Consider the following 13,316-nt stretch of genomic DNA (forward strand, 5'->3'; position numbering starts at 1 on the left):
AATCAAGGCTGCATGCAAAGGATTGTGGGATATGGTATAGGTACGGAACGTTTGGAACCCCGACCGGGGTGGTATTGTTTAAGCGAGCCGTACCGACGCCGTACCATGTAATGGAAAAGCGCTGCCGTACCAAATCGTACCGAACCGTTCTAACACGTACCATGTGGTACCATGCAGTGGAAAAGCACCAAAGTGAGCCAAAACCGATCCGTTCCATGCAGTGGAAAAGCGCCATAAGTGTCCTATTTGTCTGCCGCAATATCGCAGTCCTGCTATAAGTTGCTGATCGCTGCCTTTACTAGCAAGATAAATAAATAAATAAAAATGTAATAAATATATCACACATTTGTAGACACTATAACTTTTTTGCAAACCAATCAATATATGTGCCAACATATATGTTGGCCTAAATGATTAAGAAATTTGATTTTTTACATTTTTTTGGATGTGTTTTATAGCAGAAAGTAAAAAAATATTGTTTTTTTTTTTTCAAAATTGTATTTTTGTGTTTATAGCTCAAAAAATAGAAACCGCAGAGGTGATCAAATATCACTAAAAGAAAGCTCTATTTCTGGGGAAAAAAAGGACATTGATTTTATTTGGGTACAGCATCGCACAATTATGCAATTGTCAGTTAAAGTAACGCAGTGCCATATCGCAAAAAGATCCTGTGTGCAGCTTTCGCTTGAAGGCTGTATTATGCTGGCCATACACTAGCCGAAAGACCGTTCGAAAATCTGTCATTTGGTCCGATCGTTCATTATTCGTCCAGTTAATGGGCACAAATAGAAAATCGTTTTTAACTTTTCAGTGCCGAAATATCGAAGAAACAGTTTTGAAAATCCAACGACCGAACGATAAATTGAAAGGTTAATGTTTCTTGGCCGACCTGTTTGCACTCAGCATATGTGACAAACTGAACGATTTATCGTTCGAAATTCAGTCATTACATGATGGCACGATCGTCTGCTCTCACGGCTGATTTTTTGTTTTTCGAAAATGAGTTCGCCCGATATTTCGGCTAGTGTATGGCCAGCTATACTTTGTGCAATGCTGCTTTGTTTCTCACACAGAAGCCCATTTTTTGCTTGTGCGATTTGCCCTTTAGAAGTCTACACGGAGCCGGAGGTTAATTGTCCAGCTTTCTCTGCTCTAAGCCTTTCACCCTAGGTGATATCTTGGCTATACTAGGTGCTGGAGGTGCAGTGTTCCTATAGCAGGTAGAATGGCCCTCTCAGGATTGAGGAGGTTAGTATCTGCAAAATAGCCGCTGGGAAGATACAATTGTATTTGCAGTATACACTCTCCGGCCACATTATTAGGTACACCTTGCTAGTACCGGGTTGGACCCCCTTTTGCCTTCAGAACTGCCTTAATTGTTCATGGCATAGATTCAACAAAGTGTTGGAAACATTCCTCAGAGATTTTGGTCCATATTGACATGATAGCATCACACAGTTGCTGCAGATTTGTCGGCTGCACATCCATGATGAGAATCTCCTGTTCCAACACATCCAAAAGGTGCTCTATTGGATTGAGATCTGGTGAGTGTGGAGGCCATTGGAGTACAGTGACCTCATTGTCATGTTCTAGAAACCAGTGGTGAGATGATTGGAGTTTTGTGACATGGTGCATTATCCTGCTGGAAGGAGCCATCAGAAGATGGGTACACTGTAGTCATAAAGGGATGGACATGGTCAGCAACAATACTCAGGTAGGCCGTGACATTTAAACAATGCCCAATTGGTACTAAGGGGCCCAAAGTGTGCCAAGAAAATATCCCCCACACCATTACACCACCACCACCAGCCTGAACAATTGATACAAGGCAGGATGGATCCATGGTTTCATGGTATTCAAAATCACTTAAATCCCCTTTCCTCCTCATTCTGATGCTCAGTTTGAATTTCACCAAGTTGTCTTCACCATGTCTAGAAGCTTAAATGCATTGAGTTGCTCCCATTTTATTGGCTGATTAGCAATTTATGCTACCAAGCAATTAAACGGGTGTACCTAAGTAAGTGGCCAGTGAGTGTATGTATGTTTTCATTTATATGGAGAGGATTTTTTTTTTAATCATGCTCATTTCCTGTGCACTTTACGACAACTGTTTCATGGACATGATGTGGTTTCAGCTAAACTTTAACCATTTCTGGACCGGAAGGTTTTACCCCCTTAATGACCAGGGCATTTTTTGGGAAACAACACTGTGTTATTTTAACTGACACTTGTGCGGTCATGCAACGTTGTACCCAAATAAAATTAATGACCTTTTTTTCCCCACAAATAGAGCTTTCTTTTGGTGATACAGTATTTGATCACCTCTGCAGTTTTTATTTTTTGCAATATAAATAAAAAAGGAGCGACAATTCTGAAAAAAATAACAATATTTTTTACTTTCTGCTATAAAACACAGCCAATAAAAAAATAAATAAATAAATAAATAAATCCAATTTTTTTCATAATTTTAGGCCAATATGTATTCTGCTACATATTTTTAGTAAAAAAAATCCCAATAAGTGTAAATTGATTGGTTTGAGCAAAAGGTATCGCATCTACAAACTAGGAGATAGATTTGTGCCATTTTTATTTTATTTATTATTTTTTTTTACTAGTAATGGTGGCGATCAGCCATTTTTAGCGGGACTGCGACATTGTGGCGGACAAATCTGACACCTAACTGACACTTTTGAGGGGACCAGTGACTTTACTACAGTAATCAGTGCTAAAAATATGCAGCACTGTTACTGTACTAATGACACTGGCAGGGAAGGGGTTAACACCAGGGGCGATCAAAGGGTTTAAGTGTGTCCCTAGGGGGTGCTTTCTAACTGTGTTGGGGAAGGACTCACTAGATGAACATAGAGATCTGTGTTCCTAAATAGCAGGAACACAAGATCCCTGTGTTCATCTGTGACAGAACGGGCAGTCCTCCTTGTTTACATAGGCAGACCGCTGTTCTGTCTTTCTGGGGAGCGATCGTGGGTGGCTGGCTGTCATTGCATCCTTCAGACCCACTGATGGGCTCCCCCTCTGGCCAATTAGCATACACACAAACAGGTACGTCATTTTGCACTGCCCTTCCACAGTATATGTAATGCTACCGGTGGGCAAGTGGTTAAAGCCTAACTCCACATTTTTAGTGAAACAAAAATTAAGTAGACTAGCACTGGTAAGAAAAAAAGACTGCAAAACTCATAATACTGCAAAACTCATCTTCTCCTCATAAGCGATGTCCCCTACAGACTAATCGCTCTTAGACCAACGTTGTTCCTTTTCTGGGTTGAACAACCCCAAGCATAATACAACCTACTTCCTGTTAGCCTAGGACATCATGAAGACAAACTCCTGGGAGGGGTGCATCATCCTACAGGGTGCGTAATCTCTGCTGATCAGACCAGGGGCTCACACTTCATAACGTAAAGCGTAAGAGCCACCTGACATCAGAGGAGAACAGGAAAGACCCCTAATGTCTAATGAGTGCCCAGAAGACTGCTGAACTCCACTGCTCTACTCCTCCATTGAAGTCAGTAGCTAAACCCTGTGTAAGCTCAATGTTGGAGCTTACACGGAGTTGATAATGTCCTCCTTTTGATCATGTGTGGACCTGGTGATTGGCTGCTCGGACCTAACCACTGCATCCTGAGAGAAGATCACATGTATCCTCATACTCAGAAGCACTTTGTGCTTGTGAGGGCTCCATCGGAGCAGTAGGGAAGCACGGCAAATGTGAGTATAAGTAAATAAGGTGTTGAGCCTTTACAAAAACTTACTTGATTGAGCCTTTTACGAGAGTGTAAAATGTGATGTTCATAGGTGTGTAGTCCTCGGACCTGGCTTTCACCCTTTGCCCTCACACTGCAGCTGCCATTTCCTACTCCCTGGCTGTTAGTGAAATGTGTGGAGTGGCTTCAAGGGGAAAGAGAGGATACAAGTGATGTGACAGGAAGTGCCATCTTAAGAGCATTAAAGGGCCCCGGGCAATGCAGTGCACTGGGGCCCTGCCTACACAATCACCCACGAGAATAAACATGCAAATTATTGATAAGGCGATATTTATTGGTACAGCAGTGCCAGGCTAATGACAGCTTCCAACATTGTTGGCTGGGTCCAGTGAACACACACACGGACAGGAGTCACGGACAGGCATTCCTGCAGTTGTGGGCTCCCCCTCCATGGCCCAAGTGGCCTGACAGCAGCGCAGGGCCGACTGGCGCTTGCCACCTGCTAAGTTCAGCGGCGGGATGCACACGGGAATTGGGACTAATGCTTGGCTGGGGCTGGGTCGCTGGGCAGGTGGGGCCCCCGGGCAACGGCCCAGCCTGCCCATTCGGTAAGATGGCCCTGGTGACAGGGCTGCAACTCTAGCCAGCGTAAGAAAAGCCCCGCTCACTACCCCGGATGCTGAATACACGGTGCACTCTGGGAAAGGAAAGGCCCACCCAGGTAACTGTGAAAGACTGCTGGGAGCAGATTGCAACTGTCCCCAAGAGACATCCTTTATTAGGTGGTGAATTCTATGGGGCTACAAGTCCTAGAAGAATGGTCTGCTGCCACATGTGCTCAGAGCCGGCTGCATTCAGAGAGATCCAGCAAGTTGTTGCATCAGGTGTATAGCCCAAAAAATGCTTCTCCAGCTTTGATGTGTCAGGGTGTGGTGTTGCCGGAAGGGTCATTGTCACCTGAAATCAGGTGACCCATACATTAGTGGCTCCTTCAGGGGTAAGTGCTACACGTGTAAAAAGGAGAAGTATTGGGGAATATAATAGTATACAGTAAGGGAAGGGTATTGTCTGCTACACATAGTACCATCAAACCTTTGCTATGGGGTTTTGTGATTTTTAATTAGAACCCTACTTATTCTAGTGACATTTCAAAATGTACTAAGTTATTTTTTATTACTATATAATTGCATTAAGTGGTGTTTTTTTTTTTTTTTTTTTTTGCATTGGAATTCAGGTTTAAATTGCACTAACATGTAGCTCAAATTGCAGTGAAATCAGAGTTTTCATTATAGGCCTCAGCTTGGATAGTGATTCCTGCTACCACTACGAACATTTAACCTACATCACAAAGCAGTGGCAATGTTGTGACACGCTCCCATATTAATAGCAGACTTACTCTTGTAAACTTCGGCTTGCCTCTGAAATAAATTAGGATTTAGAGAGGTAAAATGTCCCGGTAATCTTGCAGCACTGGGCTCGAATATTTTAATCTAGTTTTTATTCCTCGCAGTTTGTTTAATCTGCATGTGGCCTGATTAGACCCGGAATTCATCCACAGATTACGGGCTGTTTATTGCAGAGCAGCGGCTGCTGATCACTGGGTCACGTTCTCTGTTTGCAGGTGAACCAGTAAGTGCGCCACACCGACAGGGGCAAATCGCCTTTACGGAGGATTTGACTTGCAGCGCATAAATTCCAGAAGCTCTCGCTGATCATCTGCAGCATCTGCTCCATAAAGGGATTTTCATCTCTCTCCCTAAATGTTCCGACATCAAATTTAGGGATTGAAAGTTGAATCTGTCTTTTGGATTTGTTTAATCAACTTCACACGTCTAGTTCACATTTCTATCTATTTTTTTTCTTTTTTATTTATGTGAATAAATGACTCCCAGCTGCCCTCCTGTGTCCTCTGAGGTTTATAGAAATATTTGGTAATAAAGTTAGATTTAGATCTTTATAAAAATTAAAAATAAATTTGTTTTTCAAGTTTATATTTTTTTAAGGGTAAATTAAGAATATGGTAGCAGCTTTGAAACATTTTTTTTTGTTTAAAGTAGAACTATAGGCAAAATCTTTTTTTTTTTTCCATTTTGGATCGAGTAAGGCTCCATTCACACCTGGGCGATGCAGAATTGCGGGCAGAATAGGGAACACAGAAAAACGCAGGAAGCATTTGCGATACCATTACTTTTTAAGGGAACCCCAATTGCAGTGAGATTTTGCAGTGGTTGTCATGTGATAAATTGCGCTGAAATCGCTGCAAAATCGCAAGGCCCAAAGCTGTAACCCAAAAAGGCGCGCATTGTGATTTGCTGCTATTTATCGCACCAAAATCTCACTGCTGTTGGGGTGCCATTAAGAAGTAACGGCATCGTAAATGTGTCATGCGTTTTGCCAAGATTCTGGAATAGCCCAGGTGTGAATGGAGCCTAAGGGAGGGTTATAACCCCTGTCAGATTTTTTTTTTTTTTCACTATATGTGTTCCATTGGGGAGATTTACCTTCACTTCCTGTCCCATAGCCAAACAGGAAGTAAGAGGAAATCCCTGGAAATTAAAGGACTACCTGAGGCCCCCTAGGCCACCAGAACTAGTGTCACCATTGGAAGGTTTCCCCTCTATTACTTTTCTGGGGATAACCCAAAATGTGGTGTTTTATTTTCACTTTCAATGATAATGGTAAACAGGAGAAATAGAGAGGATAAATCTCCCTAAGGGTCCTTTCACATGAACGATCTGATCAGATCCGCCTGTCAGTTTTTTAGGTGGACCTGATCGGATCCTCCATGAATCCCCTATGGGGCAGCGGATGTCAGCGGAGACATCTCTGCTGACACCCGCTGCTATCCGATTCCGATCCTGTCTGTGAAATCTGGACGGATGGAAACCCTATTTTCCATCCGTCCAGTGGATCGGATCGGATGAGAACAGACAGGCGGTCTGTTCTCATCCGATTCCCCCATAGAGGACAGCGGGGATCCGACAGCTCCCTCTCCGCACACAGAGCAGAGACGGAGCTGTCATCTGGTGGATCAATCCCCGCTGAGCAGAGAACGGACCGTGCCAGACGGCGCATCATGTGAAAGGACCCTAATGGGGGCACTGACAGCAATTTAAACTGACAAACTTTCTAATCCATCTCTATTCTATCCAAAGCTAAAATAAAAGTTTTGCCTTTAGTTATATTTTAACTAATTTACATTATGTAGAGTAGGATGTCCTCCTTTCAGTTCCATATCTGGTTTATTCCAACAATACTTTTTCTCCCCATTGATACTGTGACATTCACATTAAGGCAGAGCAGTCAGCAGTTTTGTCTGAACAGTGCTTTTCCCCTTTTGGCAGAGATCACTTGACCTATCCCTTGTCATTTTTCTAGTGACTTAGCACAGGCCTAATACCGGAAACACATTTTGAAGTGTTTACTGAGGTAACATTTTCATCACTTACAGTAACTTTTTATTGCAGTGAGGGACTTACATTTTTAATTAAATGTGAATTTAATTTAATTGTTATCGTAGGTTTACTTTTAAGCAGAATCCCCTTGCAGAGGACATTGTCTGTCTAGGCAGCTTGCTTGAGTGGGTCAAATTTGAAGTCTCAGAGCCACAATGGTTTCTTCCAAGCTTATCAGTCTGAAAATGATAGTGTTAAAGTTGAGAAAATAATTCACAGACTGAATATTTAATAGCATGCAGCTTACGTTTGCTAAGTGTAAGTGTATCCTCTACAACAGAATGAACCAAATGCAATGCAAATGTGTCAGTTTACCAAACACTACTTCTTCATTTTCAATATATCCTACCCCCAACATCACTCAGATCAAACACCCTTACCTCCCCTGCATTACCTATCACCCTCTAATATCTAACCCAGCCTTTCTCAACCTTTTAAACACAGAGGAGCCCTTGAAGTAACTTTCTGGTCCCAGGGAACCCCTGCTAATAATTATTATATCTACAACTCATGATAAGTTAGTGTGATGGTCACTGGGAAGACTGCTTCTTACGCTTGTGGTCATTGGGATTGGGACCCCTTTACAGATAGCTTAAAAGGTCATTGGGGTAGTGAGAACTTATCTCAGAGGCAGAAACTGCTCATTGCCCAAGGAACCCCTAGCAACCTCTGAAGGAACCATAGAGTTCAAAAGAATCCTGGTTGAGATAGAGAAACCCTAATCTAACCTCTCCTTTAATAGCAGAAGTAGGGTCCTTGGTTTGTCCCAGCGAGGACAATATCTTCATTGAATTTGCATGTTCTACCTGTACTTGTGTGGGTTAGCCAAGGATACTCAGGTTTTCTTCCACAGATGGACTGGCCAAAGACAAGCAGGTAAGCTAAGGGTCTGCTGTATAAATTTGCCATGATGTATGTGTGTAGGTATGCATGTGAGATTGGGACCTTAGATTGTAAGCTCCTTGAGAGCAGGGACTGATGTGAATGCACACTTTATAAAGCGCTGCTAAAATTGTCAACGCTGTATAAATGCCTGTAATACACAGGAATAATTCAGCACTTATAAATGCTCCTCTTTTCCAATCACCATCTAGAATCAATATATCGTGGGGTTTGGATGTGTAGTATTGACTTTTTAGGCACATACGCTAGGACAAGATAGTTACAATAAAATGTTCTTTACTATTTTACAATATTAAAAACCACTCTGATTACAAAAAAAAATCATATAAAAATGCACATAGGGGGCGTGTCCGGACGCTGGCCAAGATGGCCGCATGAAGAGGGAGCTCCGTTCCAGCCACGGACTAATCCGCTGCCATCCACTCACCTGGCCTCCGGATCGGCGCACGGACTTCTACTCCCGGAGCTGACAGGGTCTAGGGAGCCGGCCATCCTCCTATTTTGCCCATCCTGACGGAGATCACGCCGGACCGGCGCCTGCGGCCTACCCGCGCCATCGCGGCCTACCCACGCCACCGCGGCCTACCCGCGCCATCGCGGCCTAGCTGGATCCGGGGACGGTAAGAGACATCCGAGGCAGTCTTCCCCCGATGGCCCTCTATTAGCCGCCAGGCCGGCTGTGCAGCTGGGGACCCCGCTCTCCGCGGTAGGACGCTCCAGGCCGCCGCTGTCCGCCATCTTGCCACCCACCCTACACCCACCTTCGGCACTGAGGAGTCCTAGAAGACCCACCTAGCCACAAAGAGATCACTGGGGGTCCCATCCTCTCCCCCCCCTACTGTGTTCCTGCTGATCTGAGACACGCTCTGCTCCTCTGGATTCCCACTGCTGAGGGAGGCTGTGGCCTGGACAAGGTTTCTTTGCTGCTGTTGCCCTGCAGAATATTGCTCGCAGCCCCTGCAGAATATTGCTCACAGCCCCTGCAGAATATTGCTCACAGCCCCTGCAGAATATTGCTCACAATCCCTGCAGAGTATTGCTCACGGCCCCTGCAGAATATTGCTCACAGCCCCTGCAGAGTATTGCTCACAGCCCCTGCAGAGTATTGCTCACAGCCCCTGCAGAGTATTGCTCACAGTCTCTGCAGAATATTGCTCACAGTCCCTGCAGAGTATTGCTCACAGTCCCTGCAGAGTATTGCTCACAGTCCCTGCAGAGTATTGCTCACAGTCCCTGCAGAGTATTGCTCACAGCCCCTGCAGCCCCTGCAGAGTACTGCTCACAGCCCCTGCAGAGTATTGCTCACAGTCCCTGCTGAGTTCCCCTCAGCCTGACAAGGACCTATCTGCTGCTTCTGAGGCTCCTCAGCTACATCCTCATAGGCCTCCACTCCTTGCCTCACGAATACCTGCACCGGATCATCTGTCTCTCTGCTCCTCTTTTGCTGTGGATTGCTAAGCTCAAACTTATCCTACACTGACAGACTTGCACTACCTGCCCGTGTCTTCACTCCCGTGTGGATTTCATTGCAACTGATTTGAAGACACTGGTCATGCGGTGCTGAGCCACGAGATCATCCGGCTCCAGCAGTTACGTGTTAGTCTAGCTACACCTACCATATACATGTCGGCGGGCAATTCCCACCCCGCCGACCCTTCAGACCTTCAACAGAGCTCTATGCAACGTTACCTACTGCGCACTGCGCCAACGGAACCCCGCTCCCCTAGACCTGACAAGATGGCGACCGGTCGCGCGGTGGGTAAAACTAAACCCCCCCCTCCACCGTCTCAGCCGGCTTCCCTTAGTGTGGATGCGGGTTGCGCGGATCGACCTCCTTCTCCAGCAACGTCCTCTTCCTCATCTCTCCTGCCCAGCTCTTCTGCACTAAATGGGGGTCCAGTCGCCCCGGATTGTGGAGGAACCCTCCGGTCGGAGGCAGCTTCCCTTCTCTCGGCCTTCAGATCGGACTTCGACTCCTGGGCCTCTAAAATGGAACTCTCCCTGCATGCTGAATTAAATGCGATCCGTCAGCAGATTTCCACTACTGACTCCACTGTTGCCTCCGTCACCGCTACTCAAGCAGCCCACGAGTCCCGCATTTCCGCACTGGAGGCTGCTTCCCGTGACCACCTCCGCTGCCTGCGTCAGCAACAACTTCGCGTTGACGACGGCGAAAACAGGAGTCGCAGGAACAACATTAGGATTCAGGGTCTCCCTGAGGCCACCTCTGGTACGGACCTTAAACCCACTGTGACTGCCATTCTCAATCAGGTTCTCGGTAGAGCTCCTACCACAACCATCGAACTAGACAGGGTGCACAGAGTGGGGGGCCCAGGAGGTAGGGGTGATGATCGTCCCCGTGATGTGTTATGTAGGGTTCACTACTATACCCTGAAGGAAGAAATAATGAGGAAGGCTTGGCAACAGGGTCCTCTGGACTTTGATGGCTCCTCCATCCACCTATACCCCGACCTATCCCGCAACACCCTACACATGCGGAGAGTGGTCCGTCCCTTACTGGACTTGCTACGCCAAATTGGGGCCACCTATACATGGGGGCACCCCTTCAGCATTAAAGTTACTTTCAACTCCAGGAAGTTTGTGCTGGCGGATCCTGATCAACTGACTGACTTCTTCTCCTTCCTGGGACACACTCCAGTGGACATTCCGAACTGGCTGGATCCTCCTGCTGAATGGGTGCGACCACAGACATCTGGCCCTCTTCCTCAGAGAAGAAGGCGCTCCCGCTCACGCTCTGCCATACCCAGGAGTGGGGCCCGCCGCCCTCAGTCCCCGGAAGCTTGATTACCGCATATACCGCACTCTACACTGACTATCCTGATGTGACCGGACCCTATCTGTTGACCCTCTGTTTTCCCTCTCCCGCTCTACCATGCTTCTCTCCACAGCTACCAGCCTTAACCGTCGGAGACTGACCTTACTTCTGCCCTTTGCTATTGCTATATCTGGCTGGGGTTTGAGGGGGTTCCGGAGAGACCGTTGCCGCTGGGGATTTCTGGTCCACCAGTCCTTAGTTATTTTTATGTTCCATGTTATTGGTATTACTTGATATACAATGATGATGCTTCCTGTTGGTGACAATTTGTGTATGTATTTTTTCTCCGTATTTACTGCTCATCGCCCCATGGCTTCCTGCACTTACTGTTTTAACCTACCCTTACCCCTGCCCTTTGCTGTTATCCTGACCAGCTGGGGTTTGGGGGGGGGACTCCTGACGCCGCATGATTCCGTTGGATCTGGTCTTATCAGTTAGTATTTCAATTGCTATTTCGTTGTTGATCTGCCATATGTCACGAGGTTGTAACTTTCACCCCCAAAAGCCGCAATTCTACGTCTTTCCCATTCTCCCTGTATTGAGCTCTGATATTGTCAATTTTTTTTTTTTTTTTTTTTGGTGTATTCCTAACTGATTCTTTTAGGTCTGCTGTGTTGCCGGACCCACTCATGTGCTTCTAACTCCCTCTTCACATTTCCACCCCCCCATAGGTTGAGCACGGTTCTGTGCCCATATCGTATGTAACGTACGGTGTCCTGTACTCAGGCACCATAGTTTCCTTGGCTCCTTTCCTGGAGTCCCCCTTGTCTACTCCTCAGTGTACCACTTAGTTTTCCCCTCCTTTTCTTCTCTATTTTTCTTTTTCTTTTCTTTTCCTATTTTCCAGGTTTACCTACTACCCTCTACCTGCCCGCTCGCGTCCCACTATGGCCCACACGGTAAGTGCTCGCCCCCGACTTACCCTAGGCTCCTATAATGTACAGGGCCTCAATATAGCTTCTAAGCGGGGGCAAGTTCTATATCATATGCATAAGCACCATGTCAATATCTTGCTACTCCAAGAGACTCATTTTTGCTCCGAATCTGTCCCTGCTTGCTCCAACAGGTACTACAACCGATGCATTCACAGTTCTAATCCGCTTCAGAAGTCCAAAGGGGTGTCTGTGGCTTTTCACAAATCCCTGCCAGTCAGTGTGGTTGACCAGGTTACGGACCCACAGGGGAGGTACGTGCTAGTTAAGTTTGCACTCTGGGGGACGACGTACACGGTCGCCAACTTCTACTTGCCTAATACTAATCAGGTCGCCTCGGCCTTGCGATACCTTGAACTGCTTGCGAGGTTCGCGGAGGGGAGGGTCATCCTGGGTGGCGACTTCAATCTTCCTTTGGACCCGCTGCTGGATACCTCCTCCTCTCGCTCATCCCTCTCCTATACGAAGTTACGCGCCCTGAAGCGTGCCCTTCACAGCATGCGCCTTGTTGATGTAGGGAGGATCCTCCACCCGACCTCTCGGACCTACACTCACTTTTCGTCGGCCCATCAATCATATAGCAGGATAGATTATTTTTTCGTGGATCATGCTTGCCTTGATTGGTCCCCCGAGGATAGCGTTGGGACATTGGTCTGGTCCGACCATTCCCCGATCTTTCTCACACTATCCCCCCCGGATACTCCGCTGAGAGAGTGGACCTGGAGGCTTAATGACTCTATACTGGCGACCCCGGGCTGCGTGGACACGATCTCCACTGTCGTTAACCATTTCTTTTCGGACCACGCTGACGACCCTACGCCCCTTCCTTGTCAGTGGGAGGCGCTCAAAGCAGTGCTACGGGGTACCTTTATTCAGATGGGTACCCGGCTTAAAAAAGAAAGATCAGCCTCCATTGCAGCTGCGACTCTAAAGCTCCGCGAACTAGAAACGAAGCACAGCCGGACCCCTTCCGATGCCATTCTAGCAGACCTCTCTATGGCCCGCTCCCAACTTAGAGACCTATATGTGGCCTCTGCCCACACGTTTGACCAGAAACTGGCCCTGCACAGATACAAGTCCCAGGATAAATGTGGACGCCCTTTGGCTGGCGCTCTCCACCCACGCACTGCCTCTACGTTTATCACCCAGATTCGTGACCCTACAGGGTCCCTGGCGACGACCCCAACACAAATTGGTCAATCCTTTGCAACCTACTACCAGTCGCTTTACAATATTTCTGCGTCCCTACCCCAGGGTGCCCCAAGGGCCTCCCTCGACGACAAGGCCGCATATGTGTCGACGACCGCCCTCCCATCCTTGCCTGATGAGGCCGTATCAGACCTAGAAGTGCCGATCTCAGCTGACGAGGTTATGGCGGCGATTGCATCCTCCCCTACTGGTAAAAGTCCTGGCCCCGATGGCTTTACTGCTAAGTTTTATAAGGTGTTTGGCTCCCTTCTGGCCC

The 13,316-nt window shown here is 46.9% G+C and overlaps 1 protein-coding gene across 1 annotated transcript in view; it reads left to right on the forward strand.

Annotated features, from left to right (window-relative positions):
* The window catches only part of GTDC1 (glycosyltransferase like domain containing 1), a 488,045-nt gene that overhangs the window by 255,971 nt on the left and 218,758 nt on the right, over positions 1–13,316 (forward strand). The window lies entirely within an intron of this gene.

The sequence above is a fragment of the Pelophylax lessonae genome, assembly GCF_965119305.1.
Source record: "Pelophylax lessonae genome assembly, chromosome: 6".
In the NCBI taxonomy this organism is placed as follows: domain Eukaryota; kingdom Metazoa; phylum Chordata; class Amphibia; order Anura; family Ranidae; genus Pelophylax; species Pelophylax lessonae.